Genomic DNA, 14,020 nt, shown 5'->3' on the forward strand with positions numbered 1-14,020 from the left:
ATGCCCTGTCTGGGCCGGAAACTACGGCAATGAATGATTATGTACAGGAGAGCCTGAAAAAAAAGGCTTAATTAGGCCCTCGAAATCTCCATTGAGTGCAGGGTCGAAATCTCCATTGAGTGCAGGGTTCTTTTTTGTTGAGAAAAAAGATGGGTCGCTTAGACCATGTATTGATTATCGGGCTCTGAATAAAATTTTCTGTTAAAAACACCTACCCCTTGCCACTGATTTCAGTACTGTTTGATCAGCTCCGGACTGCCGTTATCTTTTCCAAGATCGATCTTAGAGGGGCTTACAATCTCATCCGAATAAAATCTGGGGATGAGTGGAAGACGGCTTTCAGCACACAGTCGGGACATTATGAATACCTGGTGATGCCGTTTGGGCTGTCTAATGCTCCTGCTGTATTTCAAGATCTCATTAACGACGTCCTTCGCGACTTTCTAGGAAAGTTCGTAGTCGTTTATTTAGACGACATTTTGATTTACTCTGAGTCTTTTGAACAACATATTACCCATGTGCAACTGGTCCTTCAGAAGTTACGGGAAAATCATTTATACGCCAAACTGAAGAAATGTGATTTCCACATCACAGAAGTGTCCTTCCTGGGGTATATTATTTCTCCTAAGGGGTTTTTCATGGAACCAAAAAAACTCCAGGCCATCCTAAATTGGGCACAACCCACGAACTTAAAAGCAATTCAGCGCTTTTTAGGGTTTGCAAATTACTATAGGCGTTTTATTCATACCTTCTCAGATTTGGTTGCTCCTATTGTGGCATTGACTAAAAAAGGAGCGGATCCTTCCAATTGGTCGCCTGAAGCCAAGTCTGCCTTTCTGGCCTTAAAGCAGGCCTTTGTCTCAGCTCCAGTACTCAGACACCCTAACCCGGATCTCCCCTTTATTGTCGAGGTAGATGCCTCAGAGGTTGGAGTGGGGGCTATCCTTTCTCAGGAAGACCCGGAGTCTCAGGAATTACACCCATGTGCCTTCTTGTCCAGAAAATTCTCCTCCGCAGAATCCAACTATGATGCTGGTAATCGAGAATTGTTGGCAGTTAAATGGGCTTTCTAGGAGTGGAGGCACTGGCTGGAAGGAGCAAGGCATACCATTACGGTGTTTACTGACCACAAGAACCTGCAGTATATTGAGTCAGCTAAACGGCTTAATGCTCGACAGGCACGTTGGACGCTGTTTTTTACTCGTTTCAGGTTTATTATCACCTTCAGGCCCGGTTCCAAGAATACAAAAGCCGATGCCCTGTCACGTTGTTTTCTTCCGGTTCACAATAACCACCCGGCTACTACCCCCATAGGCCCATCGTCTGTCATCCGGGCTGGCCTCACACAGGATTTATTTACACAGCTAGTCCAGCTTCAGCAGCAGGCTCCCAAAGTCACTCCTGCAGATCGTCTCTTCGTCCCTGAATTTCTGAGAGGCACTGTTCTAGCTGAGTTTCATGATAATAAGGTTTCTGGTCATCCGGGTATCACTAAGACCTTGGAGTTAATCTCTCGCTCAGTGTGGTGGCCTAATCTTTCTAAAGATGTAAGGGAATTTGTCCGTTCCTGTCAGGTTTGTGCTCAGTACAAGGTATCTCGATCGTTGCCGGTCGGGCAACTCATGCCTTTAGCCGTTCCTCTCAGGCCATGGTCACACATATCCATGGATTTCGTGGTGGACCTTCCTCTTTCAGCTGGATTTCGAGTCATTTGGGTGGTAGTAGACTGTTTTAGTAAGATGGCCCACTTCATTGCTCTCCCCCGATTACCCTCTGCTCAAGGGTTGGCAGTTTTATTTCTCCGCCATGTGTTCAGGCTCCATGGTTTACCCAGGGATATTGTCTCTGATCGGGGACCGCAATTCATCGCCCGTTTCTGGAAACGTTTTTGTGCCTCATTAAATATGAAACGCTCTTTAACATCTGGGTACCATCCACAGTCTAACGGACAAACTGAACGTGTTAATCAGTCGTTAAAACAGTATTTACGGCTATATTCGGCCAAACTTCAGAATGATTGGTCTGAATTTCTTCCTTTGGCCGAGTTTGCCTATAATAACTCTTGTCATTCTTCCACCAAGGAGTCTCCATTCTTTTCGGTCTTGGGCTTTCATCCTAGAGCCAATTCTTTTTACCCTCATTTTCCAGTCTCCTCGTTGACCTTAACTTCCCGTCTCAGAATGATGTGGAAAAAGGTGCACTTTGCCCTTAAGAAGGCTGCCTTCCGAGAAAAAAAAAATTCTGATAGGTTCTGACGCCCATGCACTTTTAAGGTGGGAGATAAGGTGTGGTTGTCAACCCGCAACATCAAGCTCCGACAATCCTCGGCTAGATTGGGACCCAAATTTATTGGACCGTTCCTTATCGTTAAGAAGGTCAACCCAGTTGCTTTTCGGCTACGCTTGCCTAAATCACTCAAAATTGGCAATACTTTTCACTGTTCCCTTCTGAAGCAGTATTTTTCTTCCAGGAGATTCACTCGGAAGACTTCCCAGGGTAGACCTCCGGTGGATGTTCAGGGGCAACAAGAGTTCTTGGTGGAGAAGGTTTTAGATTCCAAAGTTTCTCGGGGCCGGCTTTATTTTTTGGTTCACTGGAAAGGCTATGGCCCGGAAGAAAGGTCTTGGGTCCTGGATAACGATTTACATGCCCCTAAATTTAAGAGATTATTCTTTCAGGAATTTCCTCAGAAACCGGGCTTTAGGGGTTCTATAACCCCTGATCAAGGGGGGGGGTACTGTTAGGAGCCACGGTCCACGGGGCCGATCGGTCTGCTTCCGAGCGACGCTCACGGCCGCCTAGTAACGCCAGGACGCCGTGCGTACTGTAGCCACCGGGTCCCTGGCAACGCTAGGACGCCGGGCGTCCTCAGCCGCTGGGTCCATAGCAACGGGGACGCCATTGGCGGACCGCGTTCCCCGTTGCCAGATAGGATTGATTAGTTGCTCGTGCAACAGGGCAGCTGCACGGCAACTAGTAATTAGGGTCTGGGGGCTGGTCTTGCTGGCCCTTCTGTCATTGGCCAGCAAGGTCTTTTTATGGGAGCCAGCACACTGCAGCCTCGCCGGTGATAGCTTCCTGTATGCTGTTCCTGCCTTGCAACGTCTGTTCCTGGTCAGCTGTATCTGGTCGATCCTGCTCCCTGTGCTCCAGAGTTCTGGAGATCTGAAGCCGGTCCTGGGAATCCTTCCTGTCCAAGTGAACCTGTTGCGGTCATCTGGGGGTTCTCGCTTGTTGGGGTTCTCTCCCGGTTTCGTGAGTAGCGGCTTCTGCCGCATGTTGCGGCCTAGGCCGCTTAGTCCTTGTTTTCCTTTTGTATTGGTGGTTTTTGCGGAGGTTTCCGCTTTTCACTGTCCTCCCCGGAACTCGGCGGTGCCGTGTGGGGGAGTGGACAGTGGTATCTTTTGTTGTTCTTTTCCTTTGGCGGCGTGCCGCACATATATTTAGTTTTAGGGTAGTTAGTAGCCCCTAGCTTCTGTTTGCTTTAGTTAGAGGTCCCCTTGTTATTATCCTGTCTCGGTTCACGCCTTGTCTCACTCTAAGACCTGGGGGCATCGGAGTTGGGCAGACCTAATCCGCCCTTCAAACGCGGCTGCCGTGGGCCCAAGAAACCATAGTCACTCAGGCGTGAACTGACCACACGGGTAAAACAACGGAGGTAGGGTGCTAGGGGCTATTCCCGTACCATCCCTTATTTCAGCGTCACGTCCTGGTGCTCTGGACTCTCTACACAAACATCTATCCAGTTCTGAGCATCAGGAACGTAACACAGAATAAGCAAAGTCTCTGTAAGACCCGGAGATAATAAGTCCGTTAGCCACAGCTAACCACTGTAGTAGTATCCTTACGCTTCTTGGTGGTCATTCCAAGTTGTTCGCTCGCTAGCAGTTTTTAGCAGCCGTGCAAACGTTATGCCGCCTCCCACTGGGAGTGTTTTTTAGCTTAGCAGAAGTGCGAACGAAAGGATCGCAGAGTGGCGACAAAGTTTTTTTGTGCAGTTTTAGAGTATTTCAAAACCTACTCCTTACTTGCGATCACTTCAGACTGTTTTTTTGAACACTCCCTGAAAATGGTCAGTTGACACCCAGAAACGCCCACTTCATGTCAATCACTCTGCGGCCAGCAGTGCAACTGAAAAGCTTTGCTAGTCCCTGTGTGAAACTACATTGTTCGTTAGTATGACGCGCGTGCGCATTGCGCCGCATACGCATGCGCAGAAGTGCCTTTTTTGCCTCATCACTGCAGAGCGAACGAATGCAGCTAGCAATAAACTCGGAATGACCACCCTTGTCCGCATATTTCGTGTACCTTGAGGAAGGTTTTAAGAGAGCTGACAGGATATTCTTCCAGTTTTGGGAAAACTGACAAAGCGTGAGATCAGCTGCAGGTACCGATGTTGCTGGAAGCGGTTAAAACTCAGGGACCTTGGGATGGAACCCATAATTGGCAAAGAAAGGCGTGGAAGAAGATGAAGAATGATACTGGTTGTAGTGACAAAATTCGGCCCAGGGAAGAAGATGAATCCAGTCGTCTTGTGAAGAGGATACATAAATTTGGAGGAAGGCCTCCAAGTCCTGATTCACCCTCTCGGTTTGCCCATTGGTTTGGGGGTGATAGGCAGTGGAGAACATCAATTTGACTTGGAGAGCCGAACACAGACTTCGCCAGAATATGGCTACAAACTGGACTCCTCTATCAGAAATAATTTCTTTGGGTAGGCCATGTAACCTAAAGATTTCTTGAATGAAGACTTGAGCCAGCCTGGAAGCTGATTGAAGACCAGTAAGAGGGATGAAGTGTGCCATCTTGGTGAACCAGTCAACTACCACCCAGATGGTATTAAACTTGTTACACTCAGGGAGATCGGTAATGAAGTCGATTGATAAATGGGTCCATGGACGGTGAGGAATTGTCGAAGTCGAAAATATTAGACACACACGCATCACGTGCAAACACCACACAGAGTGGTCTCCGTGCGGGTGCTTGTTCTGCCGTGCGTGCGCATACTCGCACGTTGCATATATTGGCTCATGAAGTCCTGCGTATTAGCGTGTGGTATGAGTAATTATGGTAGCATATGCATTCGCATGTAAAAGCCACAAAGACATATCTCATATTTAATCCACATAGTGCATAATTTACACATAACCTACACGCACCACACCAGCAAGTTACATTTACTTTGGAAGTATAACAACAGAGGGAATCAACTTTACAGGATACGAGGGGACAGAATTAGGTTAGGAGGTGGTGTTTGGTATCCAGCTGTACAGTATTTCAAGGGCAAGATTCCGATGGCAGTTTGCAGAAAGTAGCACGCTCCTGCGCATAGATATGCGCAGGAGTACAATATTAATATTACACTGTATTTACTGTACTCTTGATATTCGGAAGGAACCCAGTGGAGGACATCTGCCAGTATACCTGGACCAGGCATCGCCCACCTATTCAAACTGACCTATGACCCCTCATGTACTGTAAATGACCAGCCCTTTAACCTATGGATGAAGAGATTACAGTTTCCTTTGTTTCATGCTTTGGACCATTGTATAAAAATCAAGCCTCCTGGCCGGGCTCAGTCTATTCTCTGAAGGTCATCTATCCAGATTGACTGTGGACCGGAACCGGGTTATTGACTGAGGACCGGAACCGGGTGCACAGGCGAACAAATGTATGTTTCCATTGATTGTAGCCTTTTTCTCTTGTATTGTTGTATTTCTCTGTGAACCCCCTTTTAAGTAAATATTTGTTGCTGGGTTGGACCACAACATAACATATACAATTGGTGTCGCTTTCCTTTCCTGTTAGGGGTTATAAAATGTATTCCGCCGCACATGTAGCTACTTTGTGCCTACAGCGTGATGGCGTGCTTATGAAACGTGTACGCATTTCATAGGGGTTTTACACACACACACACACACTTAGCAGTCGCAGTGGCCTGAACATGTGTGCATTTAAGGTATTGCTTTTCTTTCCTGAAAGTTAATCAAACTTAACAATTGGGAGCTCTGTCCGGTTCATCTCACACTCACAGACTTGCAGGCCATAAACAGACTTTGATCTACCAGAATAGGGTGGAGACACATGTTAAGTAACCTTGCATTGTGTTTGAACCAGTTTGTGTTGTTAGACCATGTCTGTTCTGTATAGTCTTAGAGGTGCTGGTGTAACCCAAGGGACAAACAGGAAAAAAAGCCATTTATTATTTGTGTGTAATTTTTCTGGCGCGAAAGCGTACACAAAGCATACCGATACTTTGCATACATTCTCACATATTGTTGCCATAAGTTATTACAGTCATTTCTAGATCTGTGTGAAATCGGATACTTTTATTTGCTATATATATATTTGAAATAGTGTGTTAAGGTATTAATTGTAAAACACGAAACGCAGTTCCGGCCTAAACATTTAGGTTACACTCAAAAGAGGAGTGGCCATGGTGGTGACTTCCGGCGAGCGTACGGAACAATTGTGTGTTGTGTTAGTGAGCAATAGTAGTTTTGTTGCTCACATTTATCGATTGTGTGGTTTATTGAATTGCCTATGCACATTTGTACATGTGGTACGGTACGCGAGAAAAGTGTACAGGAATGCGCACGTGGAGCAGGGTCACGCACTTGGCGTAAGGACACGCAAGGTCACGTGTTTACGCAAGGTTGCGTAGAGTTGCGAGCGCAAAGTATACCCGCACAATAGCAGTTTCAATTTAAGGCGGGATAGAATACATTTATACTATAGCACATAACTATCCAATTTCAAAAGCAGATTATTGTAATTTTTTGTTTAAACTGTACTACCTCTGGGATAGACTATCAATCAAAGGGAGTGATATTTTTCGTACAGAAAAACACTGTGTATTTGTGTAAGCTGAAAGTAGGAGTGAACGGATTGAACCACGGAAATCGGGATCCCGTGGAAACACTTGAGTTAGCAGAGGCTCGGTGGTGTAAGGTCAGCTACCTTGCGTTAATAATAGAGAAAGTACGCAAGTAGTGAGGAAACTTGTACAGGAGCGTGATAGAGTATAGAATTGTGAATTGAAGTTTAAGGTTTTTGTGTTACGCTCCGGCTGAGGAGCGCAGCTTGTGAATTCAACTCCCGCGATCGTAGGGCATATAGAAAACTAGTATCTATAGGCCGTGCAATTGGACTGCACGTCCGTGTGTTATACGCAGCGCAACGTGATACCATTTGCGTTATTTCGCGTAGGTGTGTCATATGCGCTGTGGAAAGCATACGCAGACGTGATTGTGTAAACAAGGGGTTGTTCGCTGATTTCTTCAGGAAATCTCCCTGGTGCACATCTATTGGAAAGGGTGATCGATAGTCTGTTTCTCACCCTGTAAAAATTCCAGTGGAAAGATACCGAAAAGGAAGTTTTTGCTGTTTCTCTCTCAGGAAAATATTCCAACAGAACCTCCACCGAAAGAAATTACGGTGCTGAAGGGCCTGATAGGAGTCCGAAGTTGGGTACACCGGGTTTTCCACTGGAGGAGTGGTTCGGAGTACAGGCCAGCGTGGGCAGGCGCGAGTGAAAGGGCTAGGTTGACTTTCACCGTCTACTCGTATTGTGCATTTAGGGATTGTGTTTAAGGCAAAAAGTCCGTGATGGGATCCAATTGCACAAGCGAGAGGCGTTCGGCAGCCAGGGTTCAGGCTGGAGAGCTACGGCCCAGGGGGTCAGCACGGTTGATAATGTGTGAGAAGTATGGTCCACACGCAGAGGCTTTTTGTGACAAATGGGTATGTATGACTGCTGATGACAAAGCATCATTTCCTAGGATGGGTAGTTTTGAACCAGAGGTACTACAGAGCGTAAGGATTAGAATATGTCTTATCAAATCTAGGAAACAAAGGATCAGACATAACGACTGTTTAAATATATGGCAACAAGAGGGAGATGTGCAAAGGGAGCTGGCTCGCACAGCCAGTTCCAAACCTGACAGGAATGTGATTGCGAACACACCATCACCGACACATGTCGATGGGGAGAGAAAAGCTACAACCAATGGTGCATCGGCAAATGATAGGAACATTCATGTAAATTGTATTAACCCTATCCCATGTATATTGTACCCTGTCTTAAGTTCTCTCCAAGGTCATAGGTCGAAGGAATGTGATTGATCCAGCCTAACCTCGGCCCTCATCTAGGCAGCCACCTTGCAGGAAACTCAGGTGGGCCCGGCCCAACCAGTAAGAACAGTGACGGTGTCTCCCACTGAAGGGACGGGTGAGATCACAGCCACCGGTAAGTGTGAGACTGTTCATTACGCAGAGACAGTAACACCTCACAGTGAGAATGGAATGGTCGGGTTACATCCTGTCTTGGAAATAGCAACTCCCAATGGGAGAACTGATAGCCAGGGAGTAACCCTCACCAGGAATAATGCAATGTATTGCCCGTGGACCAGATCAGAACTGCGGTCAATCATTTCACAATTCCCCGATCTCCGGAGACATTTAGCCAGATGTCAGAAGTATATTAAGGATATGGGTAATGCCCGTGACCCTGCAAACAAAGATTAGCGGACACTTTTAAAAGCGTGCCTACCCCCTAATATTGACACCCAAAAATTTATCACGGAGTGTAAAACAGAGTCAGACGATCCCCTGACTGACGAACACAATCAGGAGAACGTGGAACGAATTAACATACAACTAGGATTGTACTTCCCCATTGTTGTCCAGTGTAATAAAATTTTCTCCATAAAACAGAGAGAAAATGAAATGACATCTGAATATTTCCATAGAGCTTTACAAACTATGGCTAAGTACACTGGGGTATCGGATATAAGGAACGATGCAAATTACAGGGAGGTGGCTGTCTGTGCTAATGGACGGGCTCAATAAGGCACTGAAGGTCAGGGTGCAGACTTCCTTGCCTAATTGGAGAGGGGTCACAGTAGATACTCTCAGGGAGTCTGCTATTGAGCATGACAGGAATATCACCAGACGCAGAGAACAGCAGGAGAAGAGGTTGAGGACGGTAAGCATACAGGCGCTGGAAGGGATGCCCAATCAACCTAAACCCCAGGCACCTGATGGTAAGAAACGGTCAACAACATGTTTCCTTTGCAAGAAAGAAGGGCATTTTGCCAGGGATTGTAGGAGTAATGGGACACATAGTAAATATAGACCCCCTAGACAAAGAACACGAGTCACATTATTAAACACATAGATGGGACCAAGGGTCATATAGTAATATTTTAAAGCCATATAGAAAACACTAATTCGGCAAATGGGAAGAATGAGATAAATGCAACATTACCCTTTGACAAAACCTTCTGAAGTTAAGATGTGACCTCTATGATGCTAAACTTTTTATTTTTCTCCTAGCAACGGTGACCCCTGACTAACTTAACAGAGACTTTGTTAAATATGATATACATATAGTGTGCTCCCACTCAGGAAGTACAAAGTATGTTAGACACCCACAAAGACTAACGTTGCATTCCACTGTTCTAGATTCATGTCCATCACAGGTAGAGGAAATTATCTCGCAAAATACCGGGTTCCCTATGAACTTGGGATGGACAGGACACTGGATTCATGGCTGGGATAGTCCCAATAGTGATACAACAAGCACAAACTTTAAAGGGGAGTAGACCAAGTAGAGAATCACTTCCCTGTAGTGCCCAATCCAGCTGTCATTTTAATAAAATCCTCTTCACCTCTACAAACTTATCTGTTACCAACCTCTATGTGGTTGTTCTTCACAGTTTTCTCTTCATCTCTTATGTTCACCTACAGGAGGGTACAATACATGGACCCAATTACAGTCCATACACCACATGCCTTATCGGTCTTTCAGAGTGCTGCCCAAACACGGTATATCTCCCCAGCACGATGGCATCAGTATTACTGCAGTGTGCCTTGTCATGCACAAAGGGTGGAGAATGGGAATACTGGTAAAGGGAGATTGTATACGGACACTGATATGCATGATGGTGTGCAGCCCGTTGGTGGACGCAAATCTGACATTTTCTTTTCATTTTCTTTTTTTTCTCTTCTCTTTCTGTCCTCTAGAGATCTTTTACCCCACACAACAAATACGCAACAGTTAATTGAAATGCAAATTTGTGTTCCCTACAGGAGAGGGCAGTCTGGAAGGCATAGGGATATGGTCAGGAGTCCTCAGGACTTTGGACAGATGGACACGGTAAGCCAGTGGCCCCCAGGGCATATCTCCCGAGCCTAGCTGAGGCGGTACACGGTCTGACTCATCTGGGCAAGGAAGGTATGTGCAAGTTGGTAAGAGCCTACTGGAGTGCACCAGGGTTCTCTTCTCATGCAGGTAAAAAAGCAATGACATGTCTTACTTGCTTGAGGAAGAATATTGGTAAGACAATACCAACGGAGCTATCCCATATCCCTCCTACAGACGGACCTTTCCAGGTAATACAAATCAACTTCATACAGTTACCACCCTGTAGGAATTTAAAGTATGTATTAGTACAGTATGTACCGATGTCTTTTCAAACTGGGTAGAAGCATTCCCCGCTGCCACAAATACTACCGTGTTCACTGCAAAGAAAATCGTGCAGGAATTTGTGTGTAGGTATGGTATCCCTAGAATGATTGAAAGTGATAGGGGTACCCATTTTACAGGTGAAGTCTTTCAGGTCATGTGCAAACTGATGGGTATTAATAGTAAGCTGCATACTCCATACCGGCCACAGGCAAATGCGAAGGTGGAGAGAATGCACAGCACTATAAAGAACAAGCTGAGCAAAGTGATGGCTGAAACTGGACTGTTGTGGCTAGAAGCATTGCCACTAGTGTTGTACAGCATCAGAACCACTCCCAGGTCACCGCTTAACTTATCACCCTTCGAAGTTCTTTTTGGACGACAACCTCATGTAATGATAGACCCCCAGGATTATTTGAAGTGCAATAATGAAATAACTGTGCAATATTTGGCTAGGATGAGCCAGCAACTGAGAAACCAGCAGAGGAATCTAAAACTGTCGATTCCTGACCTACCAAACAGTAATTGTCATGACATTGAACCTGGGGATTATGTGATGATTCGAAATTTTCTACGCTCAGGTTGCCTCATTGACAGGTGGGAAGGACCGTATCAAGTTTTGTTGACCAGCACGACAGCACTAAAGGTTGCAGAGAGAGAGACTTGGGTCCACTCGTCCCACTGAAAGAAGGTCGCTGACCCGGAGAACGCTCGTATCACTAGAGAATCTATTCCGGGAAAGCTGAGAGGCAGGACTGTTGGCTGGCACCTGAGCGTGGAGAACTGCAAAGTCAAGGACGGTTGTCGTACCATTTTTCGTTTTTCACCCCCCACTGCATTTTTCTTTTTTTCCCCTATTCTATTTTTGCTCCTTAACGAAATGGATCCACACCAAGAGACTGTGGCCCTCATTCCGAGTTGATCGGTCGCAATGCGAATGTAGCAGAGTTACACACGCTAAGCCGCCGCCTACTGGGAGTGTATCTTAGCTTCTTAAAAGTGCGACCGAAGTAATCGCAATATTGCGATCACAAACCTCGTAGCAGTTTTGGAGTAGCTTCAGACTTACTCTGCCTGTGCGATCAGTTCAGTGCTTGTCGTTCCTGGTTGACGTCACAAACACACCCAGCGTTCGCCCAGGCACTCCCACCGTTTCTCCGGCCACTCCTGCGTTTTTTCCGGAAACGGTAGCGTTTTCAGCCACACGCCCCTGAAACGCCGTGTTTCCGCCCAGTAACACCCATTTCCTGTCAATCACATTACGATCGCCGGAGCGATGAAAAAGCCGTGAGTAAAATTACTTTCTACATAGCAAAGTTACTTGGCGCAGTCGCAGTGCGAACATTGCGCATGCGTACTAAGCGGATTTTCATTGCGATGCGATGAAAAATACCGAGCGAACAACTCGGAATGAGGGCCTGTGTTCCAGCTTTTTCTTGTGACTCTGTTTTTGATCAGGACAATCTGTTTTTGTGAGGGCCCCTGAGACGTCGAGCAAGGATCTGGAATGGGTTCTGATGGAGAGTACGGATTTGTAGGACCCCAGGATCAGCGCATCACATTGGTCAAGGCTGGTATCAGTAAGAGATCTGGTAGTCACGGAGCTCAGAGGCAATGTGAAGGGTTATTGTCTGATGAATACTGCATATGTGCGCACTGCGATAATATAGTCGAAGATGGGTGCATCCAGAGATGTCAGTCAAACAGTAATATCGACATGAGCGGACATCCTTTGAGTGATTACCACTCATTTGTGGGTACGGTCTTAAACCAAACAGAGTGCTGGGTGTGCTCACAAGTCGGGATTAGTGCCATACCCTTTAACGATAGATGAGGTACTCGAATTATGGGGCGGGAGACCGGTGGACAAGAAATTCAATATATCTAGGCCCCGTAGCTTGAAGCTCCACCAGTACCACGTAGATAGGTCACTATTGTGTTTTAACGTGTCCAATTTCCGGAAACCAGGAAATTGGGAAAGTGACATGGAATAACCAGACAATGACCTTTTCACATAGAGCTGATAATATACCTATCAACTCCGAACTTGTACGTAAGATAGCCACAAGTGGGAAGTATTTTTGGTTTAGGTATACACGTGGGATCAAAACCATGTGGGCTGGAAAAGTGTTGCAAGGGTATTGTGCCCACATCATCTAGCCCGATACTTCTACTGAGCAAATGAGAGAACTGGGGACCGGTTTCTCTATAAGGAAGATATGTGATATGGTGTTGTTGCATTTTTGGTCCCTTGTGTTCTCCCAGATGATGCCTACTTCATATGTGGAAGGAAAGCGTACAAGTGGCTTACTCCGAGCTCTGAAGGGTTGTGTTATATTGGCAGAGTACTACCAGAGGTTATGACCATAGCACATGACAAAGTGAAAGACATTCACCGCAACGCTCAGACTCCTTATACTCATACACATTATGAACACATCATCAAGAGACACCTCATAGATAGGACAGAGCACGCAGCCTCTGATTTGATCCATGAATCCACCGGGATTCAGTTCCTTTTCGCATTAGATATCACCCGTACTGCCAGAGGAACTATAAATTATAAGTACATCCATGCGCTGGCAAACTTGATAGATAATATCATTGAGATGTATGATGACACCTTCAGGTATACGGGCAGGGAGTTACAAGCCTACAAGAAGGAGCTGGTCCAGCATAGAATGGTCCTGAATTATGTCACGGCTGTGACAGGTGGGTACTGTGTTACTCTGGCAACTCAATATGGTGTGAAGTGCTGTACGTATATTACGAACAGTACTGAAGACCCAACGGAGATCATGGATCAAAAGATGGACGAGATCTTGCAGTTGAAGTGGGAGTTCTGACGGAAGCACAACCTTACCTTGACGGCTGTGGGTAATGAATTGACCGGCTGGGCCTCATGGTTGAACCCACTCAAATGGTTCTCTGGGTTAGGAGAGTGGGCGCAAAATGTAATTGCGAGTGTGGGAAAGTTTCTCCTTTGTATCCTGGGTGTCGTCATAATTATCGGTCTGATATTCAGGTGTGTTCGAATTTTGACGCGGCGCAATCACCGGACAAGTTTGATGAGTCTAAGGAGCGAGGGCATTGCAACAGCGGCAGATTTGATTTATGACCCATCCGTAGAAACAGTGTTGTGATAAGGATTGCAAATTAATTTCATGGCCTGTTTCTTTCACCATTTTTCTGTTTTCCCCTCTACCCAGACATCCAACCGGAAAAGACTTCAACATACCCAAATTTGTGAAAATGTATTTTTATGTGTCTAACCCTCATCTCTGCAATCTTCAGTTAATGACACACATAGTCGATAAATGTTATCCACACATAATAGCATACACATACGACTCCCCCACATGTATCATCAGATAAATGTGCTCCCCATTTGTTGGTATAAGAAGCCGGAAAAGTGAGGGCTAATGGCCTTTGCCTAGAAAGAGCTCGGTAATGTTTGTTTGCCCATGTACAGACCCTTAATACGGGATGAGAAGGATTTAATGTATACTTCGCAATACCTCGAAGCTTACTTAGAACATATACAGCACGATG

The sequence above is a fragment of the Pseudophryne corroboree genome, chromosome 9 (assembly GCF_028390025.1).
Source record: "Pseudophryne corroboree isolate aPseCor3 chromosome 9, aPseCor3.hap2, whole genome shotgun sequence".
Lineage (NCBI taxonomy): Eukaryota > Metazoa > Chordata > Amphibia > Anura > Myobatrachidae > Pseudophryne > Pseudophryne corroboree.